The sequence below is a fragment of the Castor canadensis genome, chromosome 5, assembly GCF_047511655.1.
Source record: "Castor canadensis chromosome 5, mCasCan1.hap1v2, whole genome shotgun sequence".
Classification (NCBI taxonomy): Eukaryota; Metazoa; Chordata; class Mammalia; order Rodentia; family Castoridae; genus Castor; species Castor canadensis.
In genome coordinates this window covers 91,652,945-91,672,946 of record NC_133390.1, presented here as the reverse complement: position 1 = coordinate 91,672,946, position 20,002 = coordinate 91,652,945, and the positions used below count along the sequence as shown (strand labels likewise).

The window sequence follows — 20,002 nt, the reverse complement described above, 5'->3', positions numbered from 1 at the left end:
AAAAACAAGATAAAAGCTAAAAGGACTGGCTCAAGTGATAGAACACTTGCCTAGCAAGTGCAAGGCCCTGAGGTCAATCCCATATTAGTAAAACAAAAATAAAACCATGAAAAATCTAATTGAATGGCCTTTTCTGTCTCCTAAGACAGATACGAGTGCCCAAGTTCAGCGGCTTTTTTTCTCCCTGGAGACATGACAGTGCTACATTTTCCAGGTGAGACTATGTGTGGAGTTCTTGGCAGTCAGATGTGAGCTAGGGTGACCTGTGCCACTTGTGGCAAGGACCATGAAAGTTTCCTTGGATGACCATCATTCTCCTGGCTCTGCCTTTCTTCCTCATCACTGGCACAAAAGAGAGAACCAAGAGGCCAAGGGGAGGGTAGAACCACAAGATAGAAGGTTTCTGGGTCCTTGAATGACTCTATGGTACAGAACCCCCATCATCCCACACTGGGATGGGAGGTGAACAAGTGACAAAATTTATTGTGCTAAGCTACTCTAAGTTGGGGGTTATTTGTTATGCAAGGTAGGCTACCTTAGATAATATAGTTCTTTGACTTTTTTTTTTTCAGCTTCTAAGGATAACAGAGATATTGCTTCTTAAATGGCACATTTAATATTTTTATTATCTGGAACTTTTAAAATGAGGAAACCAAGAAACTACATAAAGACACAAGTTTTCTTGTTTATCAGGGGTTGGTTGCTTCACATGGAAGGCAGTCTCTTCCCACATGGACAGTATGGTCATGATGTTTGTTATCTGTTTAATCTACAGTGACTCTATGAAGTTCTTGAGAGATAAAGAAACTGAAAACCAGAGAGATTAAGTAACTTGGACAAGGTCACACTGCTAGTGTTTGCTTCACACTCAAATCATTTAAAAAAATTTTTTAAAGTCCTTGCTCTTTTCACTAAAATATGCTCTTTTCACCGAGATGTGCTCTTTTCTAAGAAAAGAATAGTCAAGAAAGGGAAGGTATTCAGAGGGCATGTGTAAGGACTTTCTGGAGTGGTAGCAAAACCTTGACAAATATAATGGCTAGGTATAGGCATCCAACACCAGAGTTGGGGGAATCAAAAAGATAACCAGACTATAAGGTGGGATTCTTAGGACCCTAAATTTAAAACTTAGTTCAAAATTTTTGATGTAACTATAATGTTATTTACATATAATTTAAGTTATTTAATGAAAAGTTTCTATTTGCCCAGAATCTCTTAAATTATTATACTCAAATAAATTCCTTTTCAAGTGCTGGACCTAAATCCTAAAAGGGTATGCATTAGCTAGGGTTTTCCAGAGAAACAAAACCAATAGACTGTGTGTATGTGTGTGTGTTTATATGTACAGTCATGTGTCACTTGATGGCAGGGATACATACATTCTGAGAAAAGTGTACTTAGGTGATTTCATCATTATATGAGTATCATAGAGTGTATTTACACAAACCTAGATGGTATACTCTATATACACCTAGATTATGATTTTATAGAATTATTGTTGTATATATGGTTGATTGTTGACTGAAACATTGCTCTGTGATGCATGGCTAAATACAGATGCTTTTCAACCTATGATGAGATTATGCCCTCATCAACTCTTATGTTGAAAATATCATAAGTTAAAAATGCATTTAATGCACCTAACCCACCAATCATCATAGTTTTGCAACACAGTACACTGTGGAGTATCAGTTGCTTACCCTTGTGATTGTGTGGCTGACTGGCAGCTTCCACTGCCCAGCATGATAAGAAAGTATTGTATTGCCTATTGCTTGAGAAAGGACCAAAACTCAAAATTTAAAATAGTTTCTACTCAATGTGTACCACTTTCACACCATCATAAAGTTGAAAAATCCTAAGTCAAACCATGCTAAATCAGGGACCTTCAGTATGTATAAATATAAAATATACATATAGAAAGAGGACTGGTGGTATGGTGCAAGTGGTTGAGTAATTGTCTAAAAAAATAAGACCAAACATTTGAGTACCATAGCCTAGCCAAATTGACACAAAATTAACCTTCAGAGGTTATGGCATGTCTAAGTCTAAGTAGATCTGTCTGGTTACTGGTTTGGTGGTGTTCTCCCCGAAATAGGACTACTTATCTTTTTCCTATCTGTCTACAATAAGTGCTTAATTAAGCATTGAAGCCAAAGCCCAAATGTTAAAATCAAAGAAATCTCACGCATTAGCCAGAAGGCTAGCAACAAATGTCGTGGACCATGAAGCGTTGTGTACTTTTCAATTTCTTGAATGTTGTTCCCATCAGTGCCTATATTGTTGTCTCCCTCCCTAACCAAGGAAACTTCTCAGCATCTCTTGAACCCAAGACTGTTGCCATGAGTTTAATGCTTAATTTTTGCTCTATGGATGTTGGCCTCTCATCTTCTAGCCCAGCTATATTTCTTTCCTTTTACTAACTAAACTATGACTCATCATGTCAATCCCACTCCAGTATTCTTTCATCTATCAGTCTCTCCACTTTCTCTCCTCTTGTGTCACTGTACCCATGTGCAATTAAAAAACAATTATTTCTGTGGGAAATTATCAGCTCTCCATTTTCCTTTTGTACTAGTCTTGGGAATATTAAAAAGTAACCACATGCACATTTTAGCAACTTTATAATACAAAGTTTATACAGACATTTGCCTGCTTATAACAGACAATATTGTTTAATACTTTCATCACAAATTGACTACATTGCATAGTTATTGCCAGCCATGTGTGAAAAAACAAAAACAACAAAATGACAAAGCTCCACTCACATCATCTTTAAGATGATAGCTGACTTTGTGGTCCAGGTATCCCATTCCACAGCTGTCTCTGGACTTGCCTTAATGAGATGATCTAAAACCCCTCTGCATCAGTGTTTGCTTCATCCTTCCTCCATCCATTATGTGCATTAAGTGCTAGAAGGCAAGCAGCAGACCTTCTTAGACAAACTCTGCCTTTTTGATATCCAGCTACATGAGACTCACACTAGGGCATATCACAATTGCTTCAGCTGACAATCTTTGCAGTATAATGTGATTGCTGGAGATTTGTCTGGATTTTTCCATATGTGAGTCAACAGGCCTTTGCCAATTTGGAAAGCAGGGAAGGCAATTTAATGAATTGCCTGGTGGTCAAACCATCCTTTCCTCCCTCTATTTTGTTGTCTTTAATAGTTTCTTGTTTCCATCTATAAAATGATGGATTTGTAAATCTTTCTCATTCTGAAATCTAATGAATTTTTAATCTCTTTGAAAGGGTTGTTAAGTTTTTGAAATTAGAAACTGTGTTTCATATTTGTTGAGTATTATATAACAACATTAGGTACTCTATTAAAATTTAATGAGTGTTAGAAGCTCCATTTTTGCTCTGAGTAATCTATCAAATTAATAATTGGGAAACAACTATATAAAATATATTAAAAATGTATTCTCACAGAATGTTAAAGAAAGTCAAGTTTGACTGCAGGATAGAATTTACATAAAGAAAATTCTCAGAGGAAAAAAATGTTTCTAAATTATTTTCTTTTGGCAGAAATATTGAAGAGTCATTCCAAGAAAATGAATTCCATGTACCTAAGTTACTGTTAGATATGCTGTCAACAAGCTCTTGACTAAAGGGTGCTTATGGAAGCACATGCTTAGTCAGATGATGACTAAAGTGGTTGATCACAGACACAACTGGTTTTTACTTCATAGAACAACATCCAGTGTCCAAGGTCAGCACAAAGACAAGGAGGTTGTAGGGCAGTCCTTCTGATTATAACTGTGAAGATCTCAAGATATGAGCTTCAGATGGAGGGGTATCATCATCCTTATTTTTCAGAAAAAGCAACCAATACCTCACTTTCAATTTTGAAGCCTTTGCATGTAAGTTCATAACAGGTAAGTGGTAGAAAAGAAACAAGTCACAGCTCTTCTGTTTCCAGGACAATGTTTGCTCTTTTACACTGAACTTCATATGGAGGAGCTCCACTGCTTCCACTCTCCTTAGTACATTATGGTGGGCCAGTACATATGAGGTTTTCAGTCACAGTCATGGTGTCTTGCAGAGTGTTTGGGACCCAGGGCAACCATAGAGATGGAAAAAAGTAAATAGAAGACTAGGTGGAAGAAAGAGCAAGAAGAAAAAAGACACATGGACAGAACAGCTATTTCTCTAGAATGTTGGAAAATATTCATTTTGGTTAACAGAAAGCCATCCTTCATCTCATTCAGGACCAAAAATCTTTAAGATATGACCAAACTTAACTGAGCATAATATATTTTATCAGGTGGCCAAAGTCTAATGATTTTAAATTCTAACTATTTGGGTGAATCTTAAGAAATATCTGGTTCTCTTGAGCCCTGATAGATGGATTCTTTACTATATCCGTAGTGCACCATGGAAAATTATTTCAGATGCTGTTTGTTGTCACAACATGTCATGCCTTACCTTGCCTCACTGATTCCAATTTATTATTTCCACAGAAAGGAGAAAACATTTCAGTGAATGACAAAGCAGGAAATTCCAATGGATCAGCAACAGTTGGAGTGCTAACCTGTCACTGGAATGGAAAAACATGCTGTTGTTGACACAGCTCTTCCTTGTTCTTGACACAAATTAGGTAACTCCCTGACTTACTGACTCTTCACAAAATCAGTGGGGGTGTGACAAATGTCTATGCAGTATATAAAGATACTGATAACAAACAGCTATGATATGAAAAATGTCTTTGCTCACTATAGAAAGAATAATTCATAGTCTACATAATTTGCACCTTATATTTTGTTGTTGTAAATCCTGGTTTGCCCAATGAGATGAAGTTCATTTCTTCACCATGAATTTTGAGCCCCAAATCTGATGAATACAAAGGATCAAATACTTGGCTCCTACATTTTGGTATGACAGTTATGCAACCTGCCTTGTGGGTTTGTATGAAAGCTACCACTTTAATGTAAGGAATTGCTTTTTCCTCACAAAAATACTTTTTGGCATTCAGATACTAGGAGTGTAAGAGTCAAAGGGACTTTTATTTCTCTGTTTTATGTTTTCTGAAAGAAATAATCCTAGATAGATGGATTCCATTTAAAAATAGATATTCAAATAATTCAAAGTATTTATTGATTTCTTGTTTTGTAATTGTATTATAGTGATATAGGATGCTAACATTAGGGGAAACGAGATGAAGAGAATGAAAAGCATCAGTATACAGTGGTAATTAAGCAGGTAGAAGGCATAATTTGTTCCTCTCTTTACTTAGCTATGAAGCTATCATTTAATCATACCACAACCTTTTCAACTGCAGTTGAAGCTTATTCATGTCTCACTTTTGTCTAGAAAACCTTAATTTTACTATTTACTGAGCACTTACCCTGAGCTAAGTACTTATTCCTAGTTGTTTTCCATATTTGATTATTTCATTTTTATAATGCATCTGCTGAGTGTTATCACTTACAATTTGCAGATGAGGAAACTGAAGAGAATAAATAAGTGACTTGTTTTAGTCCATGGAGTGACCAAGCAACCACATTCACCAGGGATGTTCTAAATCTATGGGGTAGTCCATCCTACCTCACAGCTCACCACCAATGACACCTTCATGTCATAGACTTAAATTTCCTCTCACAGTAAAGCCTGCCAGGCCCTTCTCCTCAGAGCCCAAGGCTTAGAACATTTATTTCATTCCAGCAACCTGCTCTGCTTCTTACCATGGTTTACTTTGGAGAACCACAAACTGGACAACTGTTTCTTATTCCTGGATTTGTAGATTAGGGATTAAATAGCACCTTCCAAAGGAAATCACATGTGGATAACAAAGGGCATTTGTATCAGAGATGAGATGGGGCTGGAAGAATCTGTATGTTTTTAGATTGGTACTTCCACCATCTCTTTATAACTTCTTAAGCTAGGATTTTGTTTCTTCTTGGGGCTAGAGTTTGAACTGAGGGCTTTGTGCTTATAAAGCAGATGCTCTACTGTTTGAGCCATACCTCCAGTCCCAAGATACCCTTGAAAGACAGAAAATAAATAACTCCTTGAATAATGTTCTTCATGTGTTATACATTTAGTTTACTGACTTTAATATGGCAGAGGTCATACCTCCAGCTACCAAGGCAGTCAGGGCCAGTATGTACAGTAGTTCTTTTTACTTCAATGACATGGAAATTTCAAGATGCCATGGGGGCAGGGAGGAGACAAGGGACTTCACTTCTCAATGAGCTTGAAGTTTGAATTTGACTCACAGTTTCCTGTGAAAGAGCAGGTGGACCCAAGGCTCAGGGCTCTGAGGTGCTGTTGTTCCTAAACAGTGGGGTGCACAGTGTCAGAGCAGGGCCATGTGGCATGGTCTAGGCCTCTCTGATCCACGGGTAAATTCCAGGACTTAGTATCAGGGAAGGCTGTGGTTATTCCAGTAAATAGATCACTTTTTTCATACACACTGTGAATATTTTCTCCTTATACATGGCTGCTAAGTACTTTAGTTCAAAGTTGAAGGGTCTTCTGTACTGTGCTCAACTTGGTTTTGGCTTTAACTTACTTTCCCATCCTCATTTTTGGTTAATCTTAGTTTTTTCATTTATTATTTTAAAAATGTTTTTATACTTTATATATCTCTGAAATCAACTTAAAATTCTTTTGAGAATGAGGCTGCATATAAACAATCAATAATTCAATAAATACTGGTTGAATAGCTTTACCCTGATCCACTGAATATAGTAATCCATTTTTTTCTACTTCCCTACAAGCAACTGTTTTGTGACAGCTCAATGAAATGTTCTGTTTTCTGGGGGCAAAGCCAAAGCCCACATGGTAAATATGACTTTAGTGATCCTTATTAAAAATCTGCAGGTTAATTTCACCTAAGAAACAGAACATGCAGCTATATTGGACATTTTTGTGGCTCTTGATATCCAATGTTGCTCTTCAAAAAGCTTAATCAGTTATAATATAACTGCCACCAACAATGAATGAGATTAACAGAATCATTGTATCTTTGCCAGAATTGGGATTTTAGAGTTTTACTCTTTTTCTAATACATGTCAGTCATTTCTAAGATTGGTTTTTCAAATGAGGGACCATGAATTACTTCACAGATCCTGAGAAAGTTCCTGATTTCAGAAAATGATTTTGCTGGAAAGAAAAAGTCATGTCATTAAAGACTAGAGCCAGTCTTTAGCTATACAATTTAGATGTGGAGATCCTGATTGAAAAATAAGATCAACATTAAAGCGATAAAGATTGACATTAAGACAAATTCATCCTTTCTAGTTAGAAAAGAATAAGGCTGAGGTGTAACATAAAGCTTTCTGTAAGGCATTTGATACAGGTTTATTGGGTGAATTAATCACCCAATAACTTATGCTCTCAGATTGAAAAAATATTTTAGGTAAAAATAGTACAGCTAAGTGAATCTTATTTTGTGAAGATCCCATTAACATTTTTATGTCTGCCCCACCTTGTTTCCAATTGGAAGTCATACAATAATATAGGTCCATAATATTATAATTCCTTATACATTTTAAAGAGAAAATATATCCACATATTCTAAATTGATTTGCATTTAAATCGTTGTAGTGTTGCACAGTAAAGATTAATTGATAACTGAAGCAGCTAAACTTTTTCAACAGTAATTTTTATCCATTTTGCCAAGAACAAAATGAATTAGAAAACCAGGAGGTTTTATAAAGTGGAGCCACACCCTTTGTGAAGGTTCCACATTTAGGGCAATAAACCTTTCTAATTTTACCAACACACATCTCTAAAATGCAAAGTGAACCTAGAGGCTATATAAAATATGGATAGCACAAAGTTAGAGAAAGAGTCTTGTTTTGTAGCCAGTATTTCCTTTAATTCATTACTGATTAATAAAACAATAACTCTCCTCATTCTTTCTTGTCTACTCCACACAAAGTTTCTATTTGTGAAAAGACCAATTTGGCTTAGTGGAATATGAACAGGAGTATGTTCTTGCTGCCTAAGGGAACTTTTACCGGTAGGGGAAACACATAGGGGTCAAAACATTGTAAGGACAGCACATGTCAAGTGTTATATTAGGGCTTCAAAGTGCTTGGGACACCAGTAGAGGGAAAAGATGGCAGAGGACAGACTAGGGAAAGCTTAATGGAAGAAGAGAAGCATTAAGATCATATTAATTTTAACACGTTAGCTGGAATAACTAAATATAGGGTCTTATTGTTTATTAAATGAACCAGAAACATGGAGTGTGGAGTAGGACAGATCATATGACATTTGGGCTTTTCCTACTTGGGACAGGTTGTTGAATGAAGATGTGCTTCTGACAATGATAAGCATGACAGATCGGGGATAAGAAGAGTGGGAATAAGGTCATGATCAAGCATGTTTATTTGTGATTTTATTTCCATCAAATGAATAGTCTGTGTTTTTCTACTAGCCCCTTTGATGATTTCCTCTGCTGCCTACCTCTACTCCTCTCCAACCCATTCCTTCAAGGCTAAGTTCAAAAGCTGTATATTCTTTGGTGCCTTTCCTTACCCTCCAGGCAGAATTTTTCATTCTCTTGGGGTTTTAATGCACTGTTGATTTTAAATCAAGATGATTGAAATCATCTAAATCTTGAAATTATTCTGAAAATATTTTTTAAATTAGCATATTTTTTCAAACATGGCATTTTAGTAACTGAAGACTCATTCCCAGCACATAATGGGAGTGATGTGCTGCTATACCGTCTTGGTTTTGGGAGTCCAAACTCACTAATATGGGGAGGGTGGAGTGGAACCTTCAGCAAGGCCTTGAGTCTCCCTGGTGATGCATGAGTCAGGAATGTTCTTGGTTGTTCTCAATCATAGTGTTCCTTTGGAATTAAGATATCTCAACTCATTAATTCAGAGTAGGTTTACTCCTGCATATGCTATTAAAATCATCTATAATATTTGGGTTTCATTTTTATACTGTTAAAGCATTTATCATGAGATCCAAAACAGTTGCACCTTCATGCACTTAATTTATACAATTTGATCTACAAAACAAAGATAAAGGAGGATAGGGGCTAAGAAGAAGGCAAGGAGAAGGGGTCAGATCAAAAGACAGAGAAGAGCTGGGCATGGCGGTACACTTTTATAATCTCAGGTAATTGAGAGGCAGAGGCAGGAGGATGGCAAGAACAAGGCCAGCCCAGGAAAATTAGCTAGATCCTGTCTCAAAATAAAATAATTTTTAAAAAGGGTTGGGGCTGTAATTCAATGGGAGAGCACTTGCCTAGAATTCATGAGACCCTGGGTTCTATCACTAGTACCAGGGGGGAAAAATGATGAAGAAGGAGGCAGAGCAAGATCAAAGAAGACAACACTATGGAAAAAGTGTAAGTCTACTGAAAAAGAAGTGGGTGATGTTGGAAGATGTAAATCTCCTACATCTATGTTGGCTGTGTTTCTTGGTCTTTTGTTGGTGTATATCTCTCCAGGTGGTGTTTAAATGTTTTACTCTTTCACAGCATGAACCTGAACACAAGACAGCTAACTGCTTTACCAGAGGCCCAAAGAACCATTATCTACTCAGAGAAAATCCCAGCTCCTTTCTTAAAGGATTTTCAAATGAAATTTTGCATAGGATTTGTTCTAATTTTTGTCATATATGGTCACTGTAGAACATAGCCCAAGTTCAACATAGTTCCATTCCATTGACAAATCCATCTATTAGTGAACTGTTTAAAGGAAGGGGCCAGGCCTTATTATTGCTCATTTTTGTGTTCTGAGCTCCTAGCACATAGAAGTGCTAAGCCAACACTGGCTGAATTCACAAAATAATTCTATTTTTTTTTCTGCAGCTTTACAAAAGCCTTCCCCTGCCCACACTCCTCTTAGACACCATAGATATTGACCCAAATTCCCTTAAATTTGTGTGTTGTACACTGTGCTCTCTAAGCATGCAATTTGCTGTCTTTGCACCCATTCTCAAGAGGTAGCTCAGCTTGTTTCCCTCTCACTTTCTACTCCTCTCTTGTTTCATGAATAAGAATCTTGAGCTCCCCTAGAAAGAAAATCTGTAACTTTCCTTGTAAGTGACCTGAGAGGGCCTGTGTACATCAGGGCAGGAGGATGCACTTGGAAGGACTATGGAGCCCCCACTTCTTTTGGCCCATTCTCTGTGTTAGCAGAAATAAAGCTATCATCTGGATCCTAAAAAAGGTTACCTTAAGGCTGGTGGAGTGGCTCATGTGGTGGAGTGGCTCATGTGGTGGAGTGGCTCATGTGGTAGAGTTTCTGTTTTACAAACATGAGACTCAGAGTTCAAACTCCAGTACTGCAAATAAATAAATAAATAAATAAATAAATAAATGAATGAAAGGTTACCTGAATTTCCCTTCTTTGTCCCTCCCTTCCTCACTGTGGGTTGGTCGTTGCTGGGGGAGCAGGCTCAGCCTGGGGGGACCGGGAGAGAGCTGTGTGCTCCTGCTTCATTGTTTGGAAGCTAAAAACAGATCTAGAGCAGAGAGAAGCAAATGATTTCCTGGGTGTTTGTTTAGCGGGGCACTGCTTTAAGTACTCCAAGCCTCCTGTAGTTGTTTTTGAAATGAGGTGGGGCTGAAGTTATTAAGTCAACAAATGAAATAACAAAATCAAGAAAAGAGGAAAGTACTTCTCACCATTCAAATTACTTTCAGGCACCAGGCAATTCTTCCCTCTTCCTCCCCACCCCAGCTGCTGCTGTGCTGGGTGCTCCAACCCCAGACTCAGGGTGATTCTGGCTCAGCAGTATGTAGAGCCCAGCCCCCTCCAAATCCTCCCATGCACATGGCCATAACCACCATGCTCCTTCAAGCCTGGCAGCAGAACTGTAGGTGCTGTCACAGGGACTCAGACAACTGCCAGAGAAGAGCACACAGCTACTTGGATTTGTCTGGAGCTGCAGCTGTGGGAGGCTCTTTGGCCTGGCAGCATCTGTCAGAGAGAGATTCAGGAAGCAGCTTAATACAAAAGACTCACACTGAATATTAATGGTAGTCTCTGTACAATCCACGTTTGAGGACTGTACTTTGTGTCATAATGTACCTTGATGACAGCTGTTCAAGTTGTCAGGTCCTTTAAAAGGCAGAAAAAGACTAGCACAATACTTATTGGATGAATGCTTTTGAAACAGGAAATGCCTTTGGCATAAAATAAAATGAAATTTATGCTAACAACTCAAATAATTTCAAATCTGAATTATTAGAACCAATATTGTATTTTCAAGAAGCTGCACAAAGCCAGCTAAGATACTTTAAGAAGACCAAGTGATTCTAAATGGCTTTAGATAAAATGAGCAATTTAACTGTGAATTAGCATGATGGTAATGAACCACGGTTGCTCATTTCCTTGCTGTACTTTTAATGTGGTGTTTAAGGGACAAAACCTTTTTTTATAAATGCAAGAACACCCAACCATCTCAAAATGGTGTAGAAAATCCAGTTTTCAGGTGATGAATCATGTATATAACACTAGTTATTTTCATTGCAAAGCATGACGACTCTCCATAGGACACAAGGGTAGTGAGAAAATTTCTCCTTGTGTTGTCTTTTATTTTTCCTATTGATTTTTCTGTTTTTGTAAAAACCCACCACCTAAAGAACAGCTTGATAGTAATACACAGTGTGGGCTTCATCACCTTGTTGGAGCGGCATAGGTGTGTAAACACGCTGCAGGACAGGCTTAGAAGTGCGGTCCCAGACCTCGGCTAATCCACAAAACATTAAGGGGCATTCTGATTTGGTTTTAAACATATATTGCATTTGTTCAAATGGACAAGAATTCCCTCACAACTTAGAAGATTTCTATGAGGTGTATGTGTGTGTGTGAGAGAGAGAGGAGACAGAGAGAGAGAGAGAGAGAGAGAGAGAGAGAGCTCTCTATCTCTAAAGACACATATTGCCTTGGGAGAATTTTCAGCAGTAAAAATGGAGAGGTTGAGAGGAAAAAATATGTATCTACTTTTCTTCTGCCTTAGGTATAAATATTCTCTCATATATATTGCTGTTTTCAAAGATGTCAGAAGCAAGGATATACCAGTTGGCCCAGCCTGCTCTAATTGATATCAACATTGAAAAACGGGAGAAAGGAAAAGAAAGAACTACTATTGGAAAAAAAATTTAGCCTTCAATATTTAGGCCTTAAAACACAGCATCAGGACAGCCTACAGTGAAGAAAAATACCGAATAACATAGTGCTAAGAATGTCAAAGTATAATTTTTCAAAGTTAAGACAGGACTCATATAAATACAGTATAAACATGAGTCAAATATACTGTTCAACTCATCAATTGATGAGAGAAATAAAATCTTTTTTTTTTCTTTTCATTTTTCTTTTATTATTCATATGTGCATACAAGGATTGGTTCATTTCTCCCCACTGCCCCCACCCCCTCATCTTAAAGCTGGTTCAAAGAACATTTGAGGAGCTGAGTATTTTGGGCAACTTAATAAAGGAATGCTAAGTTAGATTGTTAGCAAATTGCTTGATCTCCAATAGTTTATAGTACAATAAACTATAGAATTTGGGACTATTCTTTTCTCTCGGACAGAAAAGATACTTTCTGTAAATTAACCTGTAACTTTCCAAAGCCTGAGTCCTTCATTTATATTTTAAATAGCAGTGCCGAACAATGGTAGATTATTTTAGAAAATTAGGTAATCCTTGTGTGGGCCCATTAAACACTGTTTCACTGTAATCCGAAGTGGCATACTGTCATCCTTTGTCGTCTTTATTTGCATGTTATGAATAACTCTTCTTAACCAGTGGCGTGCAGAATCCTGAATTTGCCACCCAATCATCTGTTACATTTCTTTCGGATGTGATGCTTCATAAAAATGAAAATTTAATCAAGCCTCTCAAACTTTTGTTTGAGCATCTTCCTTGATGCTTTCAGTATTGGTAGGTAGCACTTGTGTGTTACAGGAGTTAGGCTCACTGATTGTTCCAGTTCCCAGCAGCCTTGCTTGCTGAGCAAGAAGAATGTAGCAACAGTAAAAATCTATTCTACCATGACATGCAAGGATGCTGTGATATTAGCTACACTAACGCCCCCTCCTCAGTGCCAACACCCACCCACCCACATACCAGCACACACTCAAAGGGAGTGAGGAACCTAAACAATTTTATGAGAAAAAGAAAATCTTAAATCCATCTAGAAAAATGTAACCTTCTTTAGGTGTCTGGATCAGTTAAGTAATAGAACCAAAGACTGCTTCAGATGGGATCTTTGAGGTCAGTTATTCCTATTCCCTTTCAAAACACAAGTCTCCAGAAGACTCTTTGTCTATGATCTTTGTAAAATGCAGATCTGATCATGTCACTCTCTTGTTTAACATCAGTCAGTGACTCCCCATTGTCCTCAGGATGAAGTCCAAATTCTCTAACATGACTTACAAGGTCTGGTGTCCCCCATTTTCTCTCCAGCCTCAGAACCTTATTATTTTCCCTTGCACTTTTCTTTCTAGCATATGAATTTCTTTTAGTTTTTTAAAAATGCTTTCCTTAAATGATTAAAAAAATTTTTTTTAAGTATTCTTTTCTTACTGACTTCTGTTCACTGACATTGTATTCCTGGGTAGTTCGTGGTCCTCAGGGCTGGTTCAAAGAAGATCCCATGAATTCCACCCAAAGAATCCTTGTGTGCTCCCTAGAGTGAAAGCCAATACTTTTTATCTTTGAGCTGGAACTGTGTATGAAAGAGCAAAATAGAGAGTTGCAGACATCTGCATTGTTTAGCTTGGAAGCAAATAACGAATGTTTTCCAGTATTTAGAACGCTAGGGCATGGATGAAACATTTCTTTGGTGTGGCTCCATAAGCTAGTAGGACTAATGGGGGGAAAGCGAGAGTTAGGAAAAGTGATTTAACATCATAGCTGCCTCCTAAGGAAGGGGTTGTTACAAAGCCAAGCTGTGAGATTCTTATCTCTGAAAATATTCAGAGGCAGACAACCAAAGAGTTCTTAGAAATGCAGAAAGGAGTCTAGCATTGAGGCAAAGGGGTATTACTATCCTTTAATGTTCTTTCAATTTTTAGATAATTATTTTCTCCTTACTAAGATCTATATCATATGTGCTATATAAAGTTAAATAATATTCATGAGGAGAAACTTTTCAACAGGTCCTTATAAAACTTGTGTCTGTAATGAGAAAAGCCCAAGTTTAGAAAGTAAATAGGCCTTACCCAGTCTGGCTGTGTGATCCTGAGCAAATATTTAATTTCCTTGTATCCCAGACTGAAAGGAACAGGACTGATAGATTAGATAAAGCACAGAAGAAAATAAAAATAAAAATAAAAATAACGTTGTGGAATAAGCTAGGAGAAAATGAGATATGAGACAATGTTGGTCACAGAACATGGGATGAAGTTGGGATCACTGTGGGAGCTGGTAACAACTCAGTGTTCCCTGCATGCCAGGTGTTGTCAAATGTGTTTTATGTTAGTTTATGTCATCCTTGCTAGAATCCCATGGGGAAAACAGGACAGGGAGCAAGTGACATCAAGTTCCCTATAGCTATTCCAGAAGATGAATCCAAGCCACCTAGCTTCAGTTTCCACATACTTATTCTCTTTATTGCCTATGAAGAAGAGCTCATAGATGGGCAGTGCTTGACCTGCAATGTGGTTGTAGTCCAATGCTACATGGATTCAAATCAATCCTACATGGAATTCTGGAGCTGAGAGGGCCGTTCAGAGTTGTCCCAAATCTCTGCAAGGTGGCTGGCCTTTATATCTCCACATCATCTCAAGGTTACACCCTTTCCTGGGGGCCACCAGTAGCTAATGAATGGCTGGTGTACTGTACTGGAGGGGAACTCCTAGAGAGGAAAATAGCATGACAGCCAATCTGCCCGGCATGTGGGGGATGGGTAAACAGGTGAAGAAGGCATCAGGGCCCAACAGAAGACACTACACCTCACACAGACCAAGCACAAGGATGCAGATGATGATGATAATTATTACTAAGGCCTTCAATGGTGGTAGACTCTAAGTGTCTTGTTCACATTAACTTATTTAATCCTCATGAGGGTCCTGTGATGAGGGTGCTGTAGTTTATCTCTTAAGGTAAAGAAATGGAAGCACAAAGAGATTTAGTAACTAGGGTAAGATCATTTGATCATTAAATGGCAAAATGGAAATTTAATGAAAATAATTTTTTAAATTTACATCTAGTAAAATTTGCTCTTTTCACTATATATTTCTATGAGTTTTGACAAATAACAAATGACAATCAAGATTCACCCACAGTTCCATCACTTGCCCCTACATCCTTCCTCCCCACATTCCAGTCAGGCCCCACCCTTGCTCCCAGGTCCAACAACTCCTGCTCTGTTTTTGTGCCTATAATTTTGCTTTTTCCAGAGTGTCATATATGGAATCGTATAGCATGTAACCCATTGACTTCAGCTTCTCACACTTGCCCTTCTCCTGCATCTGAGATTTGTCCTTTCTGTTGTGTGTGTGAGTATGGAACTGGACTTGGCACTTGGGTCCCTGACTACAGAGCTCATGCTGTGACCATTCAGCTTCACAAACCCCTTTTGGGAAATCTACTAGGTAACCACGTGCCACTCTGTCTATTTGGCTTCTAGCATTCCTATTAGCAACTCTATTAGAAATTGCAAAGGATTATTCATTTGTGACAAAAATTTACAATGAGAAAAACCTGTCATGGACTTTGTCTGAATTCATTAATCAGAGTAGGATCTCATTAGGAAAGCCTTGTGTAGGTGACTCATTGCTTACTATCTTTGTATAGAAGTTTATTGTGATTTTTTTTTTCAGAGAATTGAGAAAGAAGGTAATTTGGATTTATGGTCTGTCTCTTGAAATTTGGTCTGATCTTCCATTGTTAATAAATTTGCTTGGAAAATATCTCTGTGCCAATAAAGAGTTAGGAGTTTTGAAAGTAGTAAGCTTTCAAAGGCACATAAGCTTGCATATGCAAAGGTAAAATTTCTTTGTAATTGAATTTTACTCTTTAGTTTCTATTTCTGCTTTTAATGGAAAACTTAATGTTGTCACTTTGGTAACATTCACTTCTAGTTTAAAACTAAAAAAATCTAAGTTTGGTCTAAAATTCAGTTAATAGGATTGTTCTTCCTTTCCTTCTTCTGTCCCTAAGTTTCTGACATGGCATGAGAGACAGGGATCCCTGACTTTCTGATGTCCCTGGTTCCCACAGAGGGATCTCATTCCATTTGATCTTTGGTCTTTTTGGTCTTCCGTCCTTGAAAGGTTGAAGCAATCCATATCCTCTGTCCCATAACCAAGCCATCACCTGTCTTCTTGGCCACTTCTGTGACTCTTTATTGGGCACTGTGGCAGGGTGGAGGGTTGGGGGGGAGAAGATGTGTCTCCTGGGAACTCTTAGCTGCTTTTCGAGCATTATAGTGTGGAAGTCATACCTTTGGGAACTGTTCTGGGGCTCTGCCACCTGCATCCCTCTTGTAACCCTTTGAACCAAAGGCTGGGAATCAATGGCATGAGATTCTGGGTTTGTTGTGAGCTGTGCAGTGACTGAAGCACCTGGTAACAAGCCAGGAAATGGGCTCTTCTCTGAAGATCCCCACTCTCAGCCAGTGACTGCTGGTCTGGTTTGGGCACAACTGTGGTCCATGGGTCTCAATTCAGAGCTGGGAGGGCAGTGTGCCACCCACTTTTCAGGTCCTCATATCATAGGACATTTTTACCTTCTCCCGACAGGAGGAAAATGGCTCTGACAGCCGCTTTTCCCTGAGATCTTTTCTATTCTATGAATCCTTTGTTCTGGGTTTTCCAGGATTTTGCTTTTATAATTCAGTCTAATTTTCAGAATATCCCAAGGTGTCCTCCACCCCCTCCTTTTTAAAATTTTTTCTCAAATGCTTGCCTCTGCTAATATCATGAATCAGTTTTGGAAATGCAAAGTAAAAAATGTCCTCTATTTTCTCCACCCCCAGCTCAGTGACCCCCTCTAGACCACAGGGAGAGAAAAGGATTGCTGAGAAGGAAGAATACAAAGGTTGCCATTATCTGGGGCAGGAGGAGGAGATGGAAAGGTTAAAATTGAAATTGGCACGAGAGTGGGAGGTGGTTAGGTGGGAGGAGTGAATGCTATTGCTGCACTGGAGAGCTTGGAAAATCTCATCCTGTAGTTCTGACATAAATTTTGCCTCTCCCTGGAACCTTTGCATCAGCTTTTACCAATGTTTTTCCCTGTGAGATATATTTTTAACTATGCCATTTTGTATCAAGAAGTTGATGGAGGGTCCTCATTTCCTACACTTCAGTGTGTTCATTCTTTCTTTCTACCCTTAATGAATATAAAGCAGAGCCATCTTGTTCCTCATTATGTCTTCCAAACTCAGCTCAGTGAGCCATGTGGTAGGTGCTCTGGAAATATTTATCAATGAATGATTGAGGATGGTAGAAATAAATGATAACTAGGATTGACTTTGGAGCAAAAAATTATGTCCAAAACAATTGAGGAAGTGATGCTATTATGATTTGGAAAGAAGGATGATTCTGGGTTAGGAAAGGGGAAAACAGAGACTCATATGTAGTAAACACTGTTTACTTAGGGTTTGGCAGTTTCTAGGGTCTGATGGCAGGCCAAAATTTCACGTAAGCCCTCTCCTTGTAGCCCTTGTACAGTAAGCTCTGATTCCTCTGTGGATCACTGAGCCTCTTGAGCTTTTCTGTGTGTGAGCATCAGCAGTGTGCATACATATATAGTTGGAGACTAGCGAGGTTCTGTAGAATGCCTTCCTCTGCTTCCCTATGGGAGTCTCCCTCAGGAGCCACATCACACACACAGACACATACACACACACACACACAAAAACACACTCCACTAAAGTCATTCCATGGAGTGAAGCCCAGACAAGAAGAAACAATTCTACTTAAGAAATTTGGCTTTCCCAAAACGTATCTCTTACTGAATTTCCCATTTATTTTCTACTCTTTTAAATGCAGTAATAACTATGGAACTGAAATGTCTGCCTGGTGAATTTCAAATTAGCTGTATGACACTGTAGACCACTTTCTATTACTGATGTACAAGGAGAAATTCAGAGGAAACTATAATGAATGCTGTACTACTCTGTCCTACATTATTTCTATAATTTTCTTCCTTCCTTCCTTCCTTCCTTCCTTCCTTCCTTCCTTCCTTCCTTCCTTCCTTCCTTCCTTCCTTCCTTCCATCCTCCCTCTCTCTCTTTTTTTCTTTTTGCCATGCTGGGGATTGAACCCAGGGCCTCTCACAGGCAAAGACTCTATCACATAGTTACACCTTAGCTTTGACTTCTTGATTTTTTTTTCATTTATTTTCATGTGCATCCATTGTTTGGGTCATTTCTCCACCCTGCCCCTCCTTCCCCACCCTTCCCCCCCGCCCCCCCAGCTCCAGGCAGGTCCTGTTCTGTCCTTATCACAAATTTTGTTGAAGAAATGACATAAGCGTAATAAGGAAGACAAAGCGTTTTTGCTAGTTGAATTAAGGATAGCTATACAGAGAGATTCCTACTATTGCTTTCATGTACCCATGTGTTACAACCCATGTTGATTCAACTCTAACTCAATGATCTTTACATTGGTTCCTGATCCCCTGCTCATGATAACCTCTGTCACTTTAAGGTTTCTGTATTAGTTCCTCTGGAGTGGGGACATCAAATGCTTTCATGTTTTGGGTTTTCTATCTATTCCTATATCTCACGTGTGTGCTCTCCCCTTGTCATGTGATCCAATTCCAACCACATTGCTGCATTTGCCCTAGATCTAATGTCTGCATATGAGGGAGAACATACGATTTTTGATCTTCTGAGCCTGGCTGACCTCACTCAGAATGATGTTCTCCAGTTCCATCCATTTACCTGCAAATGATAAGATTTCATTATTCTTCATGGCTGAGTAAAATTCCATTGTATACAAGTACCACATTTTCTTGATCCAGTCATCAATAGTGGGGCATGTTGGTTGTTTCCATAACTTGGCTATTGTGAATAGTGCTGCAATAAACATGGGTGTGCAGGTGCCTCTGGAGTAACCTGTGTTGCATTCCTTTGGATATATCCCCAGAAGTGGGATTGCTGGATCATATGGTAGGTCTATGTTTAGATTTTTAAGAAGTCTCCAAATATTTTTCCAGAGTGGTTGTACCAGCTTGCATTCCCACCAGCAGTGGATTAGGCTTCATTTTTCCCCATATCCTTGCCAACACCTGTCGTTAGTGGTGTTTTTGATGATGGCTATTCTAACAGGGGTGAGGTGGAATCTTAGTGTGGATTTGATTTGCATTTCCTTTATGGCCAGAGATGGTGAGCATTTTTTCATGTGTTTTTTTGGTCATTTGAATGTCTTGACTTCTTGATTTTTGAAAGCAGCATAGCAATGCATCATTGGTTCTAATACCCTAGCAATCCATGCCAGATTTTTTTTATTGTTTATTCATTTATCATATGTGCATACATTGTTTGGGCCATCTCTCCTCCCTGGACCTCTCCCCCTTTCCCACCCCATCCCTCTCACTTCCAGGCAGAACCTGTTCTGACCTCTTCTCCAATTTTGTTGAAGAGAAGATATAAGTGATAATAAGAAAGACATAGCATTTTTGCTAGCTTGAGATAAAGATAGCTATATAGAGAGATTCCTAGCATTGTTTCCATGCACATGTGTATTACAACCCAAATTGATTCATCTCTACCAGACCACTTCACTACTTCCCCGTCACCTTCCCATAGTGGTCTCTGTCGTTTAAGATTACTTTATTAGCTGCTCTGCAATGGCCACGTCAAACACTTTCAAGTTTTAGGTTTCCTTCCTTTTCCCTATTTATTCTTCCTGTACATGTTCTCCCCTCAGTATGTGACCCATGTCCAATAATATTACTGCATTTGTTTTAGGTCTAAAGTCCACATATGAGGGAGAACATATGATTTTTGGCCTTCTGAGGCTGGCTAACTTCGCTTAAGATGATGTTCTCCAGTTCCATCCATTTACTTGCGAATGACCAAATTTCATCCTTTGTGGCAGAGTAAAATTCCGTTATGTATAAATACCACGTTT

At 38.5% G+C, this 20,002-nt stretch overlaps 1 long non-coding RNA gene across 1 annotated transcript in view; it reads left to right on the top strand.

The window, feature by feature from the left end:
• The first annotated feature begins 4,465 nt into the window (after positions 1 to 4,465).
• The window catches only part of LOC141423085 (uncharacterized), a 110,979-nt gene continuing 95,442 nt past the window's right edge, over positions 4,466 to 20,002 (top strand). Inside the window, exon 1 of the long non-coding RNA XR_012447740.1 lies at positions 4,466 to 4,597. This is a non-coding gene — a long non-coding RNA (uncharacterized lncRNA). The remainder of the gene's footprint in view (positions 4,598 to 20,002) is intronic.